Source organism: Carcharodon carcharias, chromosome 15 (assembly GCF_017639515.1).
Source record: "Carcharodon carcharias isolate sCarCar2 chromosome 15, sCarCar2.pri, whole genome shotgun sequence".
Lineage (NCBI taxonomy): Eukaryota > Metazoa > Chordata > Chondrichthyes > Lamniformes > Lamnidae > Carcharodon > Carcharodon carcharias.
In genome coordinates, this window is record NC_054481.1 from 104336121 (window position 1) to 104354465 (window position 18345).

At 43.8% G+C, this 18345-nt stretch overlaps 1 protein-coding gene across 10 annotated transcripts in view; it reads right to left on the bottom strand.

Annotated features, from left to right (window-relative positions):
• foxj3 (forkhead box J3) overlaps nt 1–18345 on the bottom strand; it is a 128236-nt gene that overhangs the window by 64445 nt on the left and 45446 nt on the right. Inside the window, exon 1 of one of the 10 annotated variants that reach the window (XM_041206049.1) lies at nt 4204–4282. The exons of the other annotated variants lie outside the window; for them this stretch is intronic. The gene's annotated coding sequence lies outside the window, so the exon portion shown is untranslated. Of the gene's footprint in view, nt 1–4203; nt 4283–18345 lie in introns of those variants that run through there. 10 annotated transcript variants of the gene reach the window in all.

Here is an 18345-nt window from a genome sequence, read left to right on the forward strand (position 1 = left end):
ATCAAGCCAAGTGGTCAACCCTGATTCAATGAAGAGTATAGGAGTAGCACTAGGCAAGTCTAAAATTGAGGCATCAACCTGGTGAAGCTACGACACAGGACTACCTGCATGCTGAACAGTGGAAGAAGCATGCAACACGCAGAGCTAAGCGATCCCACATCCAATGGTCGCAGTCCTGCCATATCCAGTCATGAATGGGGGTGGACAATTAAGCAACTAACAGGAGGCAGCGGATCCATAAATATTCCCATCCTCAATGATGGAGGAGCCCAGAACATCACTGTAAAAACAAAGCTGAAACATTTGCAACCATCTTCAGCCAGAAGCGCCAAGTGGATGATCCATCTTGGCCTCCTGCTGAGGTCCCCAGCATTACAGATGCCAATCTTCAGCCAATTCAATTCACTCCATGCGATATCAAGAAACAGCTGAAGACAGTAGATGCAAAGGAAATGGACCCTGCCAACACCCCAGCAATAGTACTGAAGACTTGTGCTCCAGAACCAGCCATGCCCCTTAGCTATGCTATTCCAGTAGAGCTACAACACTGACATCTACCCGACAATGTGGAAAATTGCCCAGCTAAGTCCCGTCCACAAAAAGGACAAATCCAATCCAGCTAATTACAACCCCATAAGCCTCCTCTTAATTACCAGCAAAGTGATGAAAGGTGTTATCCATAGTGCTATCAAGCAGCATTTGCACAGCAATAACTTACTTACTGATACTCAGTTTGGGTTCCACTAGGGCCACTTACCTCCTGACCTCATTAAAGCCCTGGTCAAACATGAACAAAAGAGCTAAACTCAATAGGTTAGGTACAGTGATAGCATTTGACCTAGTGAGTCATCAAGGAGCCCTAGCAAAATTGAAGTCAATGGGAATTAGGGCAAAATTATCCACTAGCTGAGTCATACTTAGCACTAAGGAAGATGGTTGTGGTTGTTAGAGGCCAATCATCTCAGTCCCAGGACCCTGAAGTTCCTCAAGGTAGTATCCTCGCCCAACCAGCTTCAGCTGCATCATCAATGACTTTCCTTTCATCATAACGTCAGATGTGGGGACGCTCGCTGATGATTGTGCAATGTTCAGTACCATTCTCGACTCCTCAGATACCGAAGTATTCCATCCAATATGCAGCAAGACCTGGACAACATTTAGGCTTGGGCTGACATGTGGTAAATAACATTGATGCGACACAAGTGTCAGACAATGACATCTCAAACAAGAGAGGATGTAACCATCTTGCTTTGACATTCAATGGCATTGCCATTACTGAATCCCTCACTATCAACATCCTGGGTGCTACCATTGACCAGGAACTGAACTGGAACAGCCATACACAGAGCAGGTCAGAGGCTGAGAATTCCACAGCGAGTAACTCACCTCCTGACTCCCCAAAGACTGTCAACTATTTACAAGGCACAAGTCAGGAGTGTGATGGTATACTCATCACTTGCCTGGATGAGTGCAGCTCCAATGGCACTCAAGGAGATCAGCATAATTCAGGACAAAGCAGCCCACTTGATTTGCATCCCATCCATCACCTTAATCATTCACTCTCTCCATTACCCACACAGTACAGCAGCAGCGTGTACCATATACAAGATGCACAGCAGCAACTCACCAAGGCTTCTTCAGCAGCAACTTTCAAACATACGGCCACTATCATCTAGAAGAACAAGGCAGCAGATGCATGGGAACATCACTGCTTACAGGTTCCTCTCCAAGCCACAAACCATCCTAACTTGGAACTATATCACCATTCTTTCACTGCCAAGGGATCACAATCCTGGAACTCCCTTCCCAGCAACGCTGAGTATACCTGCACCAGATGAACTGCAGCAGTTCAAGAACATGCCTCACCACCACCTTCTCAGGGGCAATTAGGGATGGGCAATAAATGCTGACTTCACCAGTGATACCAACATCTCATGAAAGAATTAAAGAAACTCTTAATTCACTCGCCAAAATAAATTCTAAGAATCTCTTAGTTAAAAAAACATGCTCTTCAAAAGAAAATCTCTTGTTGATATTTTTGAAGCAGGAATGGAGAAAAGCAGGCAGAATGAGTTTTCATTTTTGTAAAGAATACCAGTCCTAGGGAATAAGACATTTGGCACATTTTCTAGTTCCCACACCAATCATTCTTGAGGCTGTCAATTTGTACTGTAAAGCCATATCCTGCAGGAACTGAGTTCTCTGGTCATTGAGGACTATGCCAGCACATGGAGGAGATGCTTTTCAATTGAACCACAGCTGAACTCTGTCCCAGAAATTAAACAACCAATGTCTAATCTATTATGCAACTATATTCCCAAGACGTAAACTTGCATGCAAGTTCACAAACTGGAACCACAGGTGCTTTTATAGCTCAATAGTTTTTTTAAAAAACTGCAGTCAGCTGTAGACATGCGGTTCTGTACCCAATACTTGTGGTGAGTAATATAAACCTGACTATTTCCCTTTCTTGTGGATCTTGGGAATAATCACTTGATTTACTGAGCCTTTTTTTTTGCCAGTCACTGGGTGAAAGTTTAATGGGGGAAAGTGACACTAGGAATATGAAAGTGCCTCAGGAGAGTAAAGCTGACGTAGTTCATCCAAGCCCCTTGAATTTGGAGACTAGCTTGCTGACTCTAACCTGGTCCAGATATCTAAGATCAATGAGGGAGAAAAAAGACAAAGGAGTGAATTATTCTCAATCTCAACAGATTTCAAATAATCAGTTTTCGCAAACCTTATCCCTGCTCCATTCTCTATGGTCTGCACATGCTCAAAGTCTACAGCTTCAATATCAGATTGTCAAACAGCCCGGCAATTTACTTTGATCAGTACTGATCACGTTGTTTCATCACCTCTGTGTTTCTCTCTTTTGCATTTACACCATAAACAATGAGATAGGGCAGATGGATCAGATTTTTTCTAAATATTGTCTACAATTTTACTTGCTTGGTTTTGGCCCTGTAATTTCAAGCCTCCCATGACACTGAATAGCCACAACAACTAGAAGGTTCAATACGAGAGAGTGGGCTACACGTCAAATAAATAATTCATATGACAAGGGTCACACCTTCAGCATACAGTAAAACATCAAGATTCCCAGAGACTCAATTTTACAACAAGATTCTTGGCTTCTGAAATCTAATTACTTGAAGCCACCTGTTTCCACACATAATTATAGATTGAGAGTTAATATTATGAACTCAACTAATTAAACAAAAGTCATCATGTATGGTTGTATTTTTTACATAGCCAGATAAATACCAACCCAGATCTGCAAATTGTTAATAACTCCCATGTGAGGAAGGTTACACAAATTTCAATTCAGAAGCAAATGAATCAAGGGTGTTGAGAATTTTACAGCACGGTACTAGACTTGCATGATTCTCTCAGCTGCATCTTGCAGGGAATTAACGTTGTCCACTCCAAGGTTCAGGATTAGACAGTCAAGTTTACCATTAGCCTTTATTCTCCAACCCCACATACGAGAAAGATGGGTAATGGAGTTTTCTGAGGCATAATTGGTATTTCCACCAGAACTGCTTTTCCATTATCCAAGTGTTACCAGATTTCCGAACAGTAGACATTGCACAGGCTGGGTCGCACCTAGAGAGAATACTTGACTAGTACTTTGAGCTAGGGTGAAGTACAATGGGAAAATTGAGGCAAAGTCCACAACCATCCTACCATATATTAAAAAATCTATTAACGATTTTTGTTTTTAACTTCAGAGGCTGTAGGAATAAAAAAAATTGAGGATCATATTTAACTTCATGTCCTTACAACAGATAAAATTACAATCTTTAAAAAATATGAACTCAGCAATATTTCAATTCCATGCACCAGTCCCACTCTCCTGTCTTCTTTCCATACAACAGCACTAGAGTTCACCAGCTGCATACATATTAGTACAAGTGAAGCAAAGCTCTAGCAAGAATACTGATTAAGTTAATTGTAAATTCCATCCAATTCAAAGTTCTTCTGACAAATTAAGTGGGATTTTTGAAACCAGGGATATATAAATGTCATCGGTCTTTGATTCAAGTTTATGGAGATGGTTCTTAATGAACAGTAAAAGCAGCACCAATCTCAAAAGGTGGTTCTTTCCACCCCTTTCAGAGAAATTGGGCTCACTTAGACATCCTCTGTATCGCCAGCACTAACCCCAAAACCTCAAATGTTTTGCAGCCCATGGCTCACCAGCTCAGTTCTTGTTCTTCAAGATGTCTGACCTGAAGCCAGTCATCACACCCATCAGGCAACTGGCCAAGCCCATGCTCATTACTTCATATTCAGTATATTAAATCTCCTTCTCAGCCTCTATGTCCAGCACTGCTCCACATCCTACTGGGCTAGTTAAATTCTTCTTTGCTAAAAATCATATGTTAGACATCTGAGAACAGGTCAGACAGCATCTGCAGAGAAATAACAGTCAGTCAGTCAACTTTTCAGGTATTTAGATTTTTCCCCAGAACTGGGGGTGTGTCTTTGGACATAAAATCTTGACTAACTGACTGGTTTTCCCACAAATGTTATGCAGTATTTCCAGCTTTTTCTGTACTTGGTTGTTTCTTTGCTAATGTGGGATAGCACCTCATTTATCCCAAAACAATCCTCAACATTAGGTAACTTAAGTGAAAACATCCCAACAAATACAAGGACACTATGAATCTAATAATTATCCTGCATTTTTAAATAAGAAACATATTACAATAAAAGCAAATGCGTTACTGAACAGACTTGCCATTAAATAATTTTTTTTTAAAATTGACAGTATTCAGAGTCATTCCTGAATGCCATTCAGGGTCATTCCTGAATGTCATTCAGAGTCAGTTGAGCTACTTCCATGAAATAATCATAAGTCTTTACAGCACAGATGACGACCATTCAGCCCATTGTATCTGTGGTGGATCTTTGCTCAAGGAATCCAAAAGAAGCCTACTGCTCCAATCTCTCCCCATAGCTCTGTATCTTTATTCATTTCAAATATGTAATCAGATTTCTCTTAAGTTAGTGCAATGGTTTTTATCTCAACCAATCCCTAAAACTTCCATTCTCTACTTATCAAAATGTCAATTTTAAAAAGCACCGTTAAATCTACTCTTAATCTTCTTACTCCAGTGGAAATAGACAGAGCATCTCAAGTCTCTCCATTGAATTAGTTTTCCATTCCAGGTATTAACCTGCTGAAACAAAAACAAAAATACCTGGAAAAACTCAGCAGGTCTGACAGCATCTGCGGAGAGGAACACAGTTAACGTTTCGAGTCTGTATGACTCTTCAACAGAACTAAGGAAAAATAGAAAAGAGGTGAAATATAAGCTGTTTTAAGCGGGGGTGGGACAAGTAGAGCTGGATAGAGGGCCAGTGATAGGTGGAGCTAACCAAAAGATGTCATAGACAAAAGGACAAAGAGGTGTTGAAGGTGGTGATATTAGCTAAGGAATGTGATAATAGGTGACATTAAGGGTAGAAAGCAGGACAAGCAAGGTACAGATAGTCCTAGTGGGGGTGGGGTGGGGGGAAGGGAACGAAATAGATTAAAAAGTAGAGATAAAACAATGGGTGGAAATACATTTAAAAATAATGGAAATAGTTGGGAAAAGAAAAATCTATATAAATTATTGGAACAAAGGGGGATTGGACAGGGGGTGGGGATGGAGGAGAGAGTTCATGATCTAAAATTGTTGAACTCAATATTCAGTCCGGAAGGCTGTAAAGCGCCTAGTCGGAAGATGAGGTGCTGTTCCTCCAGTTTGCGTTGAGCTTCACTGGAACACTGCAGCAGGCCAAGGACGGACATGTGGGCATGAGAGCAGAGTGGAGTGTTGAAATGGCAAGCGACAGGGAGGTCTGGGTCATGCTTGCAGACAGACCGAAGGTGTTCCGCAAAGCGGTCACCCAGTCTGCGTTTGGTCTCTCCAATGTAGAGGAAACCGCATTGGGAGTAGCGAATGCAAAAGACTAATTGAGGGAAGTGCAAGTGAAATGCTGTTTCACTTGAAAGGAGTGTTTCGGCCCTTGGATAGTGAGGAGAGGGGAAGTAAAGGGGCAGGTGTTGCACCTTCTGCGGTTGCATGGGAAGGTGCTGTGGGAGGGGGTTGAGGTGTAGGGGGTGATGGAGGAGTGGACTAGGGTGTCCCAGAGGGAACAGTCCCTGCAGAATGCCGCCAAGGACGGTGAATGGAAGATGTGTTTGGTGGTGGACAGCCATCACCCCCTACACCTCAATCCCCTCCCACGGCACCTTCCCATGCAACCGCAGAAGGTGCAACACCTGCCCCTTTACTTCCCCTCTCCTCACCGTCCAAGGACCCAAACACTCTTTTCAAGTGAAGCAGCATTTCACTTGCACTTCCCTCAATTTAGTCTATTGCATTCGCTGCTCCCAATGCGGTTTTCTCTACATTGGAGAGACCAAATGCAGACTGGGTGAGTGCTTTGTGAAGCACCTTCGATCTGTCCGCAAGCATGACCCAGACCTCCCTGTCGCTTGCCATTTCACACTCCACCCTGCTCTCATGCCCATATGTCAGTCCTTGGCCTGCTGCATTGTTCCAGTGAAGGTCAACGCAAACTGGAGGAACAGCACCTCATCTTCCGACTAGGCGCTTTACAACCTTCCGGACTGAATACTGAGTTCAACAATTTTAGATCATGAACTCTCTCCGCCATCCCCACCCCCTTTCCGATCCCCCTTTTTTCCAATAATTTATATAGATTTTTCTTTTCCCATCTATTTCCATTATTTTTTAATTTATTTCCATCCATTGTTTTATCTCTACCTTTTAGCCTATTTCGATCTCTTCCCCCCACCCCACCCCCCACTAGGGCTATCTGTACCTTGCTCATCCTGCTTTCTACCCTTAATGTCACCTATTATCACATTCCTTAGATAATATCACCACCTTCAACACCTCTTTGTCCCTTTGTCTATGACATCTTTTGTTTATCTCCACTTATCACTGGCCCCCTATCCAGCTCTACCTGGTCCACCACCCCCCCACACCCCCTTAAACCTCTTCACCTCTTTTCTCTTTTTCCTTAGTTCTGTTGAAGAGTCATATGGACTCGAAACGTTAACTCTGTTCCTCTCCACAGATGCTGTCAGACCTGCTGAGTTTTTCCAGGTATTTTTGTTTTTGTTTTAGATTTTCAGCATCTGCAGTTTTTTGCTTTTATATTAACCTGCTGAACCTAGGCTGCATATTCTCTATGACTTCAATATTCATTCTACAATGGAGTGTCCAAAATGCACACATTACTCCAACAGTGGCCTAGTCAATGGTTTGTACAAATTTATCACTACTTTAACCCCATCCTCTCAGATGGACGTAAAAGATTCCATGGCACTATTTCGAACAAAAGCAAGAGGGCTACCCCAGCGTCCTGGCCAATACTTATTTCTCGATCAACATCACAAATGCAGATTACCTGGTCATTATCATATTGCTGTTTGTGGGTGTTTACTGTATGCAAATTACTTGTAGCGTTGTCTACATTACAACAGTGACTACAAAAGTTCCTTCATTGGCTGCAAAGCTCTTTCGGATGTCCGATAGTCATGAAAGTTGCTAGATAAATTTATTTTCTTTTATGTATTCTTTTTTGAGCCTTATAGATCAACATTTGAACTTTCAGGGGTGCATCATTACTCTTGCGTCTTTCTGTTCATCAGCTATGGCTGAGTTGGTAGTGCACTAACTTCTGAGCAAGAAGGTTGTAGATTCAAGTTCAAGTCCAGGACTTGAGCACAACAATCTAGGCTGACACTCCAGTGCAGTACTGAGAGAGCGCTGCACCAGAAAGATACTGTCTTTCAGATGAAACATTAAACCAAGGCCCCATATGCACTATCTGGTGAGTGCAAAAGATCCTTTGGAAGGTCCTCTTCAAAAAGTACTTAATTAGATACAAGGCACTTTGGAACATCCAGCGGTCATCACAGGTGTTATATAAATGCAAGTGTATCTATTTTTCATCCACACCTTTCTGTGTCTGTGTCTATATTGACGGGGGCAGAGAAAGGAAGGGGGCTGCTGTGAAAAAGATAGGGAGAGTATGAATGGGGTAGGAGGGATGTAAAAATAGAGCAAAGAGGTTGAAGGAAACAAGTGTGTGCACTGGCAAATGCTGTGTAAAATTATGATTTCTATTAATACACATGATACTAGATAGGGATTTCAAGAAAAGATTAGTAGGTATGGGAGGAAGATTTTCATCCCAAGGGCTACTGCTTTAGTTCATGAAACCTGCAATGAATCCAGCGTATTCTTTAGTAATTACTTATTCCATTGGCAGAGGTCAAAATAATCAACCACCCTCCTGTCCCGAACAGGCAAGAACATGCTGGAACATGTAGAGATTTATTGGTGTTAGTTTCTGGGACAAGGAGTACTGGACATTTGCTCTTTATTAAATCATCCAGAACATAACTAAGCAATAATGTAATGCAGATTAGCACAATTTGAAAAGACAATAATTTCTCTTCTGCATTTTTATGGCTGGTCACATCAGTCAAATACTAGGTTTTAGTTGGAAGCAGCAGCCATTACAGGGAGACATGCATCTTCCCAGATTACCAGAATAGGAAGCAATTCATTACATAAGCAATTTCTTTTTCCCTATTCCAACACGTTGGCTACAGCAGGACACCAGCTGCTGTTTATACTTAGAAATGTAAATTTCAAGTTGGCAAAATCCTAGAGACTTGATATCCATACTGATATCCATTGAGTTTGCATAAATTACGCAAGGGTTACCCTATTACATATAGTCATGAAACTTTGGGCAAGACATCTTGTGCTCCATAATGAAAACATTTTATAGCATTATACTTGTGCAGTTCACATAAATACACTGGTGTAATCAATAATGATTTCATTTTAAGGTCATTTACTCCCATGTTTATTTTCTGCTCCCCAAGCTACAGACCACCTCTGATCAATAGAGCAATCTGCTATCAACTCTCAGTGAAACCCAATCCAAACAAGGTGCAATAAATGCTCTCTCGATTCAACTTATTGCCTTGTAAAGGAGGATCTGGCCTCTACATGTCAACTCAGAAAATGCTACAGCAGAGTGGAGGGGGTATGGGTAAGGTAAAGGAGGTCAAACCAAATCTGTGGCAGACGTTTCATTGCATCATCACGACACAGAGACATTACATTTTTATTTCCAGACTGCAGCCTGGAAGAAGCTAAAAGGCAGCTGCAGGTTGATTGGGGTGCTCAGTTCAGTTTCACAGCTGTTAGGCCACATATTAAACTGTTTAACGTTTCCTGGATAAGTATTCAGCTAAGTCCCACATATCTGATCCAAGGCTATGCCCTGAGCTCAGGATCAGAGGCGCTCGCAGAGCACCCCAGGCAGCAGGGAATTAGCCTATCGGAAGTTTAAACTTCCCGGGTAACTCCCATGCATGTGTGTTTCAGGACTTCAGCAGGGTCCTGGCGCTCAACTCCTAAGGTACATCCCACCTCCGATGATCCGGAAACCAGAAGAATTGGGCCATGTTATCGACCCCATAAGGTCTGAGCACACATTCTCTCAAAAGGCATGAGTATTGTCAAGTGAAAGAAAAATGGCAAGCTTTACTTTGCATTTAATCTGACTATATCTAGTTTGGAACTACTCAATGACAACACTGATGCCCAAAATGGAAGATGTTCAGTTCCCTCTTATCTTGATGAGCATACAATGTAAAAAAAAGTCCTTAACTTCTCCTTTCCTGGTTTCAACAACAAAATCTTTGTCTTAAATCAAAAGTTCTCAAAAAAATGCAAAACATGTAATCATGATTCATTTCAATTGTGCAGTAAAAAAAAATCTCAACTTCAGGAAAAATTAGGCTCATAAGTCAGGTAATGGTTTCCAATGTGTCTGGGCACACAGACAAGAGCTGGCAATGAGCGACATTAATTACACCATAGGCGCCACTTATATGAGGCACTGAGCACACCAAACCCGATTTACTTACTCCCTACAGAAAACGTTGCACAAAATCTCATACTGTAATACACGAATGGCAAACATTTGAAGCACCTTGTGGAAAAATCTGGAGCTGTTTTAGCATTTGTTAGTAAAATATTAGTGACTGAGCAGCATTCCAGCTCAGGATTAAAAAGCTGATCTCCAACCCTTATAAAAAGCTCTCTTTGCTAATTTTATGCTTTGAATAACGACAAGGTTATTTGGTGTGTAAGCAGGAGGAAGGCGTGTATGTGTGAATTCTGTACTCATCAACGTCAGAACACTATTGTTGGAAAATGGAACACCTCCCCATTTCAGATTCTCAGTGACAGTACTAAGTCTCCCATGTCAGGTACAATGCAATTAGATCCAGGGTAAGGCTCCTGCTGTTCTGCCGCAGAAATGCACCTTAGTTCTAATCTCAGAAAAGCACTGTAACTGTCCCTTTCTTCTCCATTTGCCAAACTAGCCAATTTGTGGCTGAACTGTAAAAGGGTGCCAAGTGAGGGGAGGTTTTGTGCTACATTATCAGGCCACCGGGAACCAGACTAAATCGAACCAGACTCAATCCCCATAGCATCCTACCTACCAGCAGACAAGTGAGACCTTCAACCATCAGCATGATCTCAATTGAAACACGTATCCCAGAGACAAAAGCCAGTGTCTAAACCTCGGTATCACCCTGTTCCCCCATCTGCTGTGCACTAAAAATTCTCTGCATTACCCTCAGCCCCACCTTCCACACACACATTAATTCCTCCTCCTTGGCATGTACCATTCTGGGTCTAAATTTTGCCACCTAACTTCACCCCAGACTGCTACTAATGAGGATAAAGGAAATACAAATGGCCATCCGGACTCACTTCCTGTACCTGCAGGAAACCAACTACTGATCCACATGAAGTCAGCAACTTATGTAGAGAAGGATCAACAGAGACTACAGCCAGTGGAACACAGTTAGAATTTAGTGCAACAGTATTCATAACTCCCAAAGTAAGTCACTTATATCTGCATACTGTCCCAGAAATGGACGAAATACAAAAAATAATCAGTTGATGCTGTGATTGCGCTGCAGAAACAATTTGGATTCACTCACACACTAAATTCTTTCAAAGTGTGTGCAGGTAGATCAAGCCATAACAAAAGACCGATAGCATTCTATGGCTTTTCTATGGGGATTGAGAGTCCAAGAATAAACAATGTTAAATTTAAGCCAACGTCTGTTGGACCGCAGTTAAACTCCTGTGTGCAGTTCTTGGTGGGCCACTGTAGAAAGAACATTAAAGTCAAAGACATCATGAAGCCTTTGTTTAGCCTGGAGATGCCTGGAATGGAGGACTACAGTCATTGAGGACAGAGTAGGTGGGATTAGATGAGAAAAGTCTTTTTTAGCTGGCATACATGCAACGGATTCAACGGCCTCCTTCTGTGTTGTAAATTTTTCCGTTCTTAAGTAGCAGCAAGAAGGCTGAGACTTAATAGAGATTTAAAATCATGAAGAGCTTTGATAGTGAATAGTGAAAGACTACTTCCTCTTGTTGGGGAATCTGATTTAAAGTTGTCACGATTCAAGGAGAGGTGCGAGGAAATTTTTTTTAATCAGTGCTGTTGAAGCATGCAATGCTCTTCCACAAGGAATGGTTGAGACACATACACTTTCATTTTTCAAAAAAAAGGAAAATTGGATGAATGTTTGAAACAGAGGAATATGTAGGTTATGGACAATGAGTGATGCAAAATTATTACTTTGGATTATTCTAGCGAAGAGCACAAACACGATCAGTGGAGTGATACCCTGCTATTCTGTAAGTTTCAAGAATCCTCCCCTTTTCTGAAAGCACTGACTAATATTGTGAAACAGGGACCAGGAGCCATTGAATACATACGCAATGAGTCTAAACAGCATGCTTAGCAAGCTACTTAACTTCAAAGGCCATCACATCCAAGTCCAATCCTATCCTCACCCTGACCCCAAGTGTTCCCTTTATAGGGAGGGCTGCTGGTTAATTAACAGGAGTAGAAAACAAATGTTTTTTTCTTAAGTACCAGGACACTGAAGCCATTATACTGCTGCACTAACTGAAATCAGGTAATTCAGCACAGATCAAGAGTTGCAATATCTGGTCCATCAGGCAGAGTCCTATTCCCTTCTTTACTGCCAGTTCAGCAATAATCAAGAAGGTGAACACTGTGCATACTCCCGCAAGCGGCAACGGATATCCACTGTCACCAGAGGCACCAGGCAGCAACACAAGCACATCTTTCTTTTTCTACTTTTTCCTCTGGCCTGCTGAAAGATGTCATTGCCTTGCTCAATACAGCTCAGATCAGGAATCATGTGAAACAAAACTTGTATGAGCGTCTGTCTCTGTTCTTAGACACGGCAGCACCCTAGTGTTCTTGAACTGAATAAGATTCACTCATATCGTGCACAGGCCAAGAACAAATGACTGAGTTTCGATATCACGTGCTGCGGTAAAAGATTTGCAGTTTGGGAACCCCCAGCTGCTGAGGGTTTCACTTTCAAGCTGCAAATGTAATAGGAAGTTAGAATGCTGATTTGACGCTGTGGTCAGCTATGATGCTAAAGCTGGTGTAAACACTTAGATAGGATGACAGCATTTCCTACATTATGACAGTGACTATACATCAAAAACTACCATAGATCATGGCATATAAATTGACCCAGCTGATAAGGTGACCCCTTTTCAGCCCCAAACATCATGTTTTTGCATATAAACGGTATATAAGTCAACCTCCCTTTTGGGCCACAACATGTTATACTTGCCTTTAGTAGTCAGCCCAAATTTATCACCTCACAAATGGATGTTTTGCGTACTGGTATCTTATAACTGGGCGCAAGGGAACAAGCAGGCAATATGGGTTGTGTTGCGAAGATGTGCGGGAGTTTAAAGACACACCGACTAAGAACAAACCCAGTGCAGCGAACGACAAATGTGGTGACCATACACACTGGCAGTTCCACTTTTATACTCAGCGTACAAGTCGACTTCCATTTTTGGAAGGATTTTTCAAGGCTTCAAAGGTCAATTTATACGCTGACAGGTACGGTAAAGTGCTTTGGGACTTCCTGAGGCAGTGACGGGTACTGTATAAATGCAGGAAAAAGATATGACTTTCTCTGATCACTCTTTTGTATAATTTTCTACCTACAGCCTCCTGTCTCTCCCAACCCTACTTCCTTTGTGTCCATCTCTTTCCCTATTCATTTGCAACTCTCCTTTTAAAATCCCAACTGTCTAGCCTTTGGCTCTCCATTCATTACATTTCAGCAACTATTAATCTACTCAACCACACCCTTACTGCCACCTTCTATGCCCTAGTCCTTATTTAAACCATTAAAATTCTCACCCTAGCCACTCAATACAGTACAGCCCTGTCACTGTTCCCTCAAGTCCAATGGATGTAGCTTTCAATGCATAGACCAGACAACTGGCTTATTCATTCACCGTTGTGATCATGGAACATTATTGGGTCCTACTCTCATCTGCCAAAACTGCTCACTATTCTAGGAAAAACAAAGATAACCCCTACATCTTCTCTGCGTTGTAAACCATCTTCTTAAGACCCTCAACAAAAACAGAATTACCTGGAAAAACTCAGCAGGTCTGGCAGCATCGGCGGAGAAGAAAAGAGTTGACGTTTCGAGTCCTCATGACCCTTCGACAGAACGACGGTGAATGAATAAGCCAGTTGTCTGGTCTATGCATTGAAAGCTACATCCATTGGACTTGAGGGAACAGTGACAGGGCTGTACTGTATTGAGTGGCTAGGGTGAGAATTTTAATGGTTTAAATAAGGACTAGGGCATAGAAGGTGGCAGTAAGGGTGTGGTTGAGTAGATTAATAGTTGCTGAAATGTAATGAATGGAGAGCCAAAGGCTAGACAGTTGGGATTTTAAAAGGAGAGTTGCAAATGAATAGGGAAAGAGATGGACACAAAGGAAGTAGGGTTGGGAGAGACAGGAGGCTGTAGGTAGAAAATTATACAAAAGAGTGATCAGTTCTGTCGAAGGGTCATGAGGACTCGAAACGTCAACTCTTTTCTTCTCCGCCGATGCTGCCAGACCTGCTGAGTTTTTCCAGGTAATTCTGTTTTTGTTTTGGATTTCCAGCATCCGCAGTTTTTTTGTTTTTATTCTTAAGACCCTCCTCCATCTCCTCCAACAACTGCAGGGTGCTCATGGGCTTCTTTAACACTAACTTTGAGATCATATGATCAACTGCCTCTGCTGCTTCCCTCCTTTCCCCTAAACCCATTTGGTCACACCTCTTCTAAGATTCCCCGCCCCCCCACCTGCCATAGCTCTGAACTTGTATCTATCTCTATTTCTCTCTTATCTCTCATGCCCGCTCCAAGATCATCTTGTTCAGGAGACCCATCTCCTGCTCCCTCAACCCCACTCCTACTAAAGTGCTGACTCATCCTCAGCTTCCTTCTCTACATGGCTCCCATGTCAACTAATGCTGTTAATAGCTCACTCTCCTCAGGTTCTATCCCACTATCCTTCAAATCTTCAGTTACCAACACCTCTGCAAAAGCCCCAACCCTTGTCATTCCCATCCTTTATTAATTAACAGCAACATCCTTCCTCCTCTCCAACCTACTTTCCCACTCCAAAGTCTTTGAATATGTTATCATTTCCCAAATCAGTGCCCATCTTTCCCAGAACTCCATGTTTTAATCCTTCCAATCAGATTTCTGCCTCTCCCCTGGTACCCAAATCACACAAAAAGTCACAAATGGTATCCAATGTGACTGTGACCATTGTATAATATGCCCCCTTATCCTGTCTGGTAACCACACCATACTTATACAACACCTCTCCACTGTCATCCAGCTAAGTGGACTTCAATTGCCTGGTTCTATTCTTAACTATCCACTCGCACGCAGAGAAGCACTTGCAATGGCTTCTCTCTCTGCTCGAGGTTATCTCTGGTTTCCCCCAAAGGATCTACTTCTCATCTACATGCTATCCCTCTGCAACATTATCTGAAAGCATAGCATCTGCTTCCACATTTACGCTGATGACTCTCAGCTATACCTCACCACGACCTCCCTCTATCCCTCCATTCTTTCTAAATTGTCAGATTGTTTGTTCAGCATCCAGTACTGGATCAGCAGAAATTTCCATCAACTAAACATGAGGAAGGCTGAAACAAAAACAGAATTACCTGGAAAAACTCAGCAGGTCTGGCAGCATCGGCGGAGAAGAAAAGAGTTGACGTTTCGAGTCCTCATGACCCTTCGACAGAACTTGAGTTCGAGTCCAAGAAAGAGTTGAAATATAAGCTGGTTTAAGGTGTGTGTGTGGGGGGTGGAGAGATAGAGAGACAGAGAGGTGGAGGGGGGGGGTGTGGTTGTAAGGACAAACAAGCAGTGATAGAAGCAGATCATCAAAAGATGTCAACGGCAATAGTACAGTAGAACACATAGGTGTTAGAGTTAAAGTTGGTGATATTATCTAAACGAATGTGCTAATTAAGAATGGATGGTAGGGCACTCAAGGTATAGCTCTAGTGGGTTTTTTTTTTAATTATATAATGGAAATAGGTGGGAAAAGGAAAATCTTTATAATTTATTGGGAAAAAAAAGGGAAGGGGGAAACAGAAAGGGGGTGGGGATGGGGGAGGGAGCTCACGACCTAAAGTTGTTGAATTCAATATTCAGTCCGGAAGGCTGTAAAGTCCCTAGTCGGAAGATGAGGTGTTGTTCCTCCAGTTTGCGTTGGGCTTCACTGGAACAATGCAGCAAGCCAAGGACAGACATGTGGGCAAGAGAGCAGGGTGGAGTGTTAAAATGGCAAGCGACAGGGAGGTTTGGGTCATTCTTGCGGACAGACCGCAGGTGTTCTGCAAAGCGGTCGCCCAGTTTACGTTTGGTCTCTCCAATGTAGAGGAGACCACATTGGGAGCAACGAATGCAGTAGACTAAGTTGGGGGAAATGCAAGTGAAATGCTGCTTCACTTGAAAGGAGTGTTTGGGCCCTTGGACGGTGAGGAGAGAGGAAGTGAAGGGGCAGGTGTTGCATCTTTTGCGTGGGCATAAGGAGGTGCCATAGGAGGGGGTTGAGGAGTAGGGGGTGATGGAGGAGTGGACCAGGGTGTCCCGGAGGGAGCGATCCCTACGGAATGCCGATAAAGGGGGTGAAGGGAAGATGTGTTTGGTGGTGGCATCATGCTGGAGTTGGCGGAAATGGCGGAGGATGATCCTTTGAATGCGGAGGCTGGTGGGGTGATAAGTGAGGACAAGGGGGACCCTATCATGTTTCTGGGAGGGAGGAGAAGGCGTGAGGGTGGATGCGCGGGAGATGGGCCGGACATGGTTGAGGGCCCTGTCAACGACCGTGGGTGGAAAACCTCGGTTAAGGAAGAAGGACGACATGTCAGAGGAACTGTTTTTGAATGTAGCATCATCGGAACAGATGCGACGGAGGCGAAGGAACTGAGAGAATGGGATGGAGTCCTTACAGGAAGCAGGGTGTGAGGAGCTGTAGTCGAGGTAGCTGTGGGAGTCGGTGGGTTTGTAATGGATATTGGTTGACAGTCTATCACCAGAGATTGAGACAGAGAGGTCAAGGAAGGGAAGGGAAGTGTCAGAGATGGACCACGTGAAAATGATGGAGGGGTGGAGATTGGAAGCAAAATTAATAAATTTTTCCAAGTCCCGACGAGAGCATGAAGCGGCACCGAAGTAATCATCGATGTACCGGAGAAAGAGTTGTGGAAGGGGGCCGGAGTAGGACTGGAACAAGGAATGTTCCACGTACCCCATAAAGAGACAGGCATAGCTGGGGCCCATGCGGGTACCCATAGCCACAGCTTTTATTTGGAGGAAGTGAGAGGAGTTGAAGGAGAAATTGTTCAGCGTGAGAACAAGTTCAGCCAGACGGAGGAGAGTAGTGGTGGATGGGGATTGTTCGGGCCTCTGTTCGAGGAAGAAGCTAAGGGCCCTCAGACCATCCTGGTGGGGGATGGAGGTGTAGAGGGATTGGACGTCCATGGTGAAGAGGAAGCGGTTGGGGCCAGGGAACTGGAAATTGTTGATGTGACGTAAGGTGTCAGAGGAATCACGGATGTAAGTGGGAAGGGACTGGACAAGGGGAGAGAGAAGGGAGTCAAGATAACGAGAAATGAGTTCTGTGGGGCAGGAGCAAGCTGAGACGATCGGTCTACCGGGGCAGTTCTGTTTGTGGATTTTGGGTAGGAGATAGAAGCGGGCCGTCCGAGGTTGGGCGACTATCAGATTGGAAGCTGTGGGAGGGAGATCCCCAGAGGAGATGAGGTCAGTGACAGTCCTGGAAACAATGGCTTGATGTTTAGTGGTGGGGTCATGGTCCAGGGAGAGGTAGGAGGAAGTGTCTGCGAGTTGACGCTCAGACTCCGCGAGGTAGAGGTCAGTGGGTTTGATGACAATGTCAGGGTTGGACCTGAGAGAATGGAGTGCAGTAAGTTCAGAGAGAGACAGGTTAGAATGGGTGAGAGGAGCAGAGAAATTGAGACGACTAATGTCGCGCCGACAGTTCTCAATGAAAAGATCGAGAGAAGGTAAGAATCCAGAGGGAGGGGTCCAGGTGGAGGGACAATATTGGAGATGGGTAAAAGGATCCGTTGAACTGGGAGAGGACTCCTGCCCAAAGAAGTGAGCCCGGAGACGAAGACGGCGGAAGAAGAGTTCAGTATCATGCCGAGCCCGAAATTCATTGAGGTGAGGGCATAAGGGTATGAAACTAAGTCCTTTGCTGAGCACTGAACGTTCAGAGGAATCACGGATGTAGGTGGGAAGGGACTGGACAAGGGGAGAGAGAAACGTTCAGTGCTCAGCAAAGGACTTAGTTTCATACCCTTACGCCCTCACCTCAATGAATTTCGGGCTCGGCATGATACTGAACTCTTCTTCCGCCGCCTTCGTCTCCGGGCTCACTTCTTTGGGCAGGAGTCCTCTCCCAGTTCAACGGATCCTTTTACCCATCTCCAATATTCTCCCTCCACCTGGACCCCTCCCTCTGGATTCTTACCTTCTCTCGATCTTTTCATTGAGAACTGTCGGCGTGACATTAGTCGTCTCAATTTCTCTGCTCCTCTCACCCATTCTAACCTGTCTCTCTCTGAACTTACTGCACTCCATTCTCTCAGGTCCAACCCTGACATTGTCATCAAACCCGCTGACAAGGGTGGTGCTGTTGTTGTCTGGCGCACTGACCTCTACCTCGCGGAGGCTGAGCGTCAACTCGCAGACACTTCCTCCTACCTCTCCCTGGACCATGACCCCACCACTGAACATCAAGCCATTGTTTCCAGGACTGTCACTGACCTCATCTCCTCTGGGGATCTCCCTCCCACAGCTTC